The following is a 6,657-nucleotide window of genomic DNA, read 5'->3' as shown; positions in this document are numbered from 1 at the left end:
ACCCATGATGTGTTGGCAAAAGGGGTTGGCAAATCAATGTTGGTATTAGAACTTTCGCCAGCATAAAATGAAAAGCGTGGGCAAAAAAGACTTTTCCCAGCGCGTAAATGTGCTGGTGAAAGTTAGATTTTAGCCACTGCAAATGTACGCTGGTAAAACTTTGATCTCTTTGCCAGCGCAGTTTACAAAATGCGCTGGTAAAAGTGACATTTCTTGTAGTGATACCATCACCCTCTACTTAAGTCGAACACATAATTTGAATTAATTTAAGAGTATAATGGGAACATCATCTATAAAAGTGAGTATATTTTAAAAAATATATAGAAATGAAGGTAAAAATTAAAACATGTAAAAATAAAGTAGTTATACAATGTAATTTTCTCCCCTCCAGGATGTGCTATGAGATTTAGTAGACTACAGAAAAAAAAAACTTTTAAACCCTTCTTTTTTTAAAAAACAAAAATTTGTATTTTTCATAATCAATAAAAAATTATGCATTTTTAAAGGGGATAATATTTTAGGAGAAGTTGAAGAATTTTTTATACATTAATTAAATTTACCTCTAAATAAAATTTAATTCAAATATACTTCTTTTTATGAGTATTGTACCCAAATTATCCTCACATACTCACATAACTAAGACATAATTTCAAGCATAATAGATTTGTATTCATTGTAGATGAATGTGTAGGTTTGTAGAAAAGTTAGGGTAAAATTTCGATTAGAGAAGAATAAAAACTATTGTGAAGTGATAGAGGTAAAATTAGTATGAATGATTGAAAAAAAAAGTAAACATAAGAGATATTAAAAAAGATGGTAAGTACATTAAAGACATCAAGTTAAAAAATGTATGTGGTATAATTGCTTCTAATATTTTTTGGGCTCTTGAACTAAATGGACCCTAAGTACAAGCCTAACTCGCTTATGCTCATAACTGGGTCTGCACTCACAACAATGTGAAATACATTTTTCTCTAAAATATAAAGAAAATAAGGAAAAAAATACTATATAAACTCATTTATTCTATATGTATTTTAAAGAAATATACTCTTACCTACCTTTTAGAGAAAACCATTCATTCAAATTATATTTTAATAATTTATTTACTCAAATGTCTTGTCTTTATTTTTGTTTTTGTTTGAAAATTAATTAAAATATATTTATATGATATAAAAAAAATATAGAAGATCTAATCTATGAATATAGTGATTATTTTATAAATACATAAAAATAATAAAAAAATTACACAAATACGATTGTACGAAATTTAGAATATTTTTACGATTTTTATGATTTTATTTATAGAAAATATGGGTTTTTATATATTGTACTCTTGTTAATTTGTTATTAGAGTTAGTCCCACATTGCTCATGTGTGGAAATCAATTGTGATATATAAGATGAATGAGCTACTCCTCCTATTGCCAATTGGTTTTGAGATGGAACCCCATGATTCTTAACATGGTATCAGAGCCACTTGTTCCGTTGTGAGCCCAAATTGCCACCAATCCAAAAAATTCTAGTGTTGGGGTCTTTGACCTGTTTCAAAATCTACAAATTTCCTAACGTGTACACCCATAAATTTCCTAATATTTGGCGTTGTACCCACACTTTCTAGGCCCAAATGTGTGGAAGGTGTATTAGAGTTAGTTAGTCCGTGGAAATAAATTGTGATATATAAGATGAATGAGCTACAATTAGTTTTGAGATAGAACTCCATTCATCTTATCCCCAAATTCTAATATTTATTGTTGATTTTTTGTTATTTGTATGTTATTTTCTATCTGTTGTTATTTTGATATTATTTTCTTATTACTTTTATGTATTTTTTTTTTATTATTTTCGTGTTATTTTCATAAAAAAAATTGTAAAAATATATATAAAAAAATAAATTCTTTTAACTTAAAATTGTAAATCTTTTTTAAAAAATAGTGAAGAGAAATTATTGTAAGTACTTTAAAAATATATATAAGAAGTTGTTAAGTGGGGCATAACTTAATTTTTGGTTCCAAATAAGAATTTTCTAAATATATGCATGAAAGATAGATTATGGTTGGTCATCCAACAAGTACGTAAAATTCACTACTCATTGCAGTTATCGTTAGCAACCTGATTTCTTCACTAAACGGTCTCTTCTGTTGGACACATCTCTGACTAATAATCTATCATTATAGATTTACAACTTCTTATTCCTTTTCATTTTTCTCTAATAATTATATAAATATATATATATATATTAAAATAATAATTTATATCTTCACACACAGACATATAATATTAATACAAGGCACTTGGGTTGGAAAATCTATAACTTTTCAAAAAAGAAGCAAGTTAAATAGTTAATAAGATCTTTAATTTCCTTCATGATCAAATATATATATATATATACTAAGTGAATGTACGTGCCGTGCCACGTATTGCTAGTTTCATTTAAGATTTTGGTCTTTTTAAGATTTTGAATGTATTTTATTTTTAAAGATTACAAATTTTTTGTTTGAAAAAATTAAATATTTATATTTGAAATATTATTTAATAATGTATTAAAAATAATATTAGTGTAATTATAAAATTGTAAATAAATTTATTATTGGAGTAGTAGATTATTCTATTTAGTTCTTTTTTTATCATAGCATTGTAATGTAAGTTTATATCTATAAATATTCTGTAAAGTGTTAATATTATATCAACATCTCCATTTATAAAGCTAAAAAGTGGGTCAATGACAAAATTGGTATATCTGCAATCACACAAAGATAGAAGTGGTATTTCTGCTTCCTATGCTTATCCAGAGAAAACATTAGATAACGTGAGGTTAACTTTAATATATAAAGATTTTTCTTTTTTAAAAAATAAATAAAAAAAATTATTAATATTCTCCCAAGATAGGTTTGTTAGAGAGATATGTGGCTAAGATGATTTTTTTAATTTAAAAAGAGATTATTAATATTTAAAAGATTGTTTAATTTTTTGGGTTTAATTATCGGGTTTTTTTGTTAACGGAGATCCAACCTAACCGTTAAATTTAACAGAATATTCTTTTATTTTTAAGTATATTCTGTTAAACCAAGAAATGTCGTTAGATATGCACTTTTAATATATAAAGATATTGGGCAAGATTATAGTAGATCTAACAAAAGTTCTTTACTGGTAGAGAATTTTTTTGACCATTAATTTTAAATTATGTAGTTATTATGATGTAAGGTGTATACTCTTATGATAAGACTGCTTGTATACAATTAAAACTTTATACATATTATAATAATATTTAATGATATTTATTTTTTTAAAAAATAAAATAATATTAATAATTAAAAGTTTTATTAATTTTTATTTTGAATTATTATTATTATTTATTTATAAAGTTAATTTGAATTATTTTTATATTAATATTATTTTCAAAATAAATAATTGTTTCTTCTAAACTTATTTTTTTTTGCTTTTTATTTTTTTGGCTTTTCATAAGTTACTGCTGTTTTTTTTTTTTTTACACCTAGTATTTTTGTTCAGTGTTTTGGTTTTTATCTTGTTGTTGTTTGGCTGCACTTTTGAGACGTCACTTATAAAAAAAAAAGTTAATTAAGTCGGTTAGATATTATTTTTCTTGCTAAGAAAATGAGTTTAGGAGAAGTAAATTGGTACGGTACCAATTAAAGAGCATCCAAAATCATTCAAGTGATCCTACATCAGAGGAACTTTTGAAAATAAATATCTATATAAAAATAATTTAAATTAACTTTAGAAAATAATAATAATAATAAAAATAAAAATTAATAAAATTTTTAATTATTGATATCATTTTATTATTTTAAAATAAATATATCATTAAATATTATTATAATATGTATAAAGTTTTTATTGTATACAAACAATCCTATAGTAAGAGTATATACCTTACATCATAATAATCACAAGATCTACAATCAATGGTAAAAAAAAAAGTTCCTTACTGGTAGAGAACTTTTGCTAGGTCCTGAAAAAAAAATCGGAAAAAAAATATATATGTATTTTAGTCAACATATATTTGTATTAAAAGATGATATTTATAGATAAAATGGTAAGTTTGGTGTAATGGTTAAGGTAGATTATAAATATGTAAGAGAATAAATGTTCAAATCCCACTAACTACACTTTATTTTTTCTTTTTGCCCTCCCTACTTTTACTAAAAAAAATTACGCTCCCATCACTTTAAATTCTGGGTCCGCCACTGGTATTACCCTATATATATCATAATAAAATAGTAAATTTAAATATATATAATTTCCTCTAACAACTTATAATAATTACATCAAATATATAATTATAATAGTTATACCAATTTTAACCATTAATTAGTTTATTATTAAATAATTATAATTAATTAAAAATTAACATATTACCTTTAATTTAAAACTATATTTTATTTATTATTTTATTTTATTTTTTATAAAATACTAATTAAGATTAATATATTTAAAAAGTTACTTTAATTATAATTATTAATTAATTTTTGTATTAATTATTAAATAAAATTCTTTTAGCAATTAATTTTTTTTGCATTCAAATTATTAATATATTTACAACAAAACTCCCTAATAATTTAAAAAATTTAAACATATGATCTTAATTAAAATAAATTAATAAAGACAATAAAAATTAATAATTTTTTAAAGCCTTACAAAAAATAAAAATAAAAATAACTTTTTCTTCTCTTTTTTTTTACATCATCTTATTCTTTTTCTCTTAAAACATAGACCCAACCTCACTAAAGAACTTATTCTTCCTCTCAAGTACCCAGATCCAACCCCTAAGATTTTTTTTCTCATTTTCTAGATCCAACTCTTTCACGACCTTGGATACATCAGTATAGTTATTGTTTTAGTGGACTTTGGTGCGACAATATAGATGGGCAAATTGGGTTATGATCTACAGACGTAGTCAGAGGAGGAATATGCATCTATCACTGAACGTGATAAATTAATTTACCATCTTATTCTCATATTTTAAAAGTTATCTTATTTTGGCACAAATCTATTGATGTCGTTGTGCTCTTAATTTTGGGGATTTTATAAACATTCATCTTCTTCTATATTATTTTTTAGTTTAAGATTGGAATTTTTTTTAATGTTCATGTTGAATGATGTGTTTTGTTATTTATTTAGTGGTTTTGCAATACGTAGTGTAACTATGTAAAATTATATTTGACTAAATAATATTTTAATTTGTCTAATGCTCTTTGTTTTTCCTTGTAAGAAATTTGTCTAATGTTCATGTTCATGTTGAGTGATGATTTTTTTTGTCCCTCTTCATTTTAAGTTTCTGTTTAATTTTTATTTTATTTTAAATTAAATGAGTAAATGATATTTTGTCGTGATTTGATTAAAAATGATTAAGAGTTTAGTGTTTATTATTTTAAAAAATATTTGTTACATTATTGTAATATTTTAAAATATATCAGAAATTTAATTAATATTAAATTAAAACATCCTTGAAGTAAGATCAACAAAGGAGGAGAAGAAGAAATTTCTCAAAAAAAAAAAAAAAAAAAGAAAAAAGGAATTGACGCCGAAAAAAATCATACTTTGAGGGATGAAGAACAATGAAGATAAGATTCCAAAGCATTTTTTTCTAGGGCTTAGGTGTGTGGAATTCAAAGTGGGAGTGTGAGAAAGTTAATTTAAAACTCTCTTATTTATAAGAGAGTTCAATAATCTCCTAATCCTAGAGCAATTGGGAGGCTTTTAAATTTAAAGCTTTAATGGAAGAGGTAAATGGAAAGTAAAAGACATAAATATATCTTTTCCCTTATCATTTAGAGTGGATTTAGAAATTCTTATAGAAATAGGAATAGGAATTCAAGTTTAAAAGGTAACATCAATTCCTAATGCTACAAAGGAAAAATTAGAGATTTAAAAGAAAAAGATAAATGATAAGCAAAAGATCAAAAGTATTTTCTCTTCTTCTTTATCTCTCTAATTTTTGAATATATATAATTAACAAATAAGATTAGGATTCAAATCCAATTAATTCTAATTCCATGAAAAATATTTAAAAATATCAAATTTTCAAAGAAAAAGATAAAGATAAGTAAAAAAAAGATAAGTTTTTCTTCTTTTTTTATTGTTAATTAAATTTTGAAAATTGCCAAGGACTATGCAAGGGAATCCAAAGTGCTAATTTGACTGGAAATGCTTGAAGAATAAAAATAATTGCCTAAGATTGTCAAAATTGATTCCTATCTAGTAGTTTCAAGAGAAACGGGCTAGGTTCACGTCATTAAGTTAACTCCACACAAATGTGAAGTTGACTTAGGGGCAAATGTTAACCTCAAAACTTTCCCTGGTGATGTAGACATCAATGTTTGACATGTGGCAAGAAGAATAACGTCACTTAGTTGAGTAGACCTGAGTCATAACAGTCGACTTAGGAGGGGACCCTAGCCCTGCGCCCAGATTGACTCGGGAGCTCTTGATTGAAGTTTAGACTTCAATAACTTGAATCTAACCCACTATATTTAGTCATTTTGTACCATAAAAACATGAAGCAACCTAATCCAAGCCCCGAGAGCTAAAATTACACGAACCTATAACTCGAAAGCCAACTTGGGCACCTAGGGTTTCACGCAGTGCCCAGGTTGACATTCTTTATTAGGGTTTCAGTTTCTGAGAATTGCTTAGTGAA

The sequence above is a fragment of the Cannabis sativa genome, chromosome 4, assembly GCF_029168945.1.
Source record: "Cannabis sativa cultivar Pink pepper isolate KNU-18-1 chromosome 4, ASM2916894v1, whole genome shotgun sequence".
NCBI lineage: Eukaryota > Viridiplantae > Streptophyta > Magnoliopsida > Rosales > Cannabaceae > Cannabis > Cannabis sativa.
The sequence above is the reverse complement of the archived record's forward strand: the minus strand, read 5'-3'. Positions refer to the sequence as shown.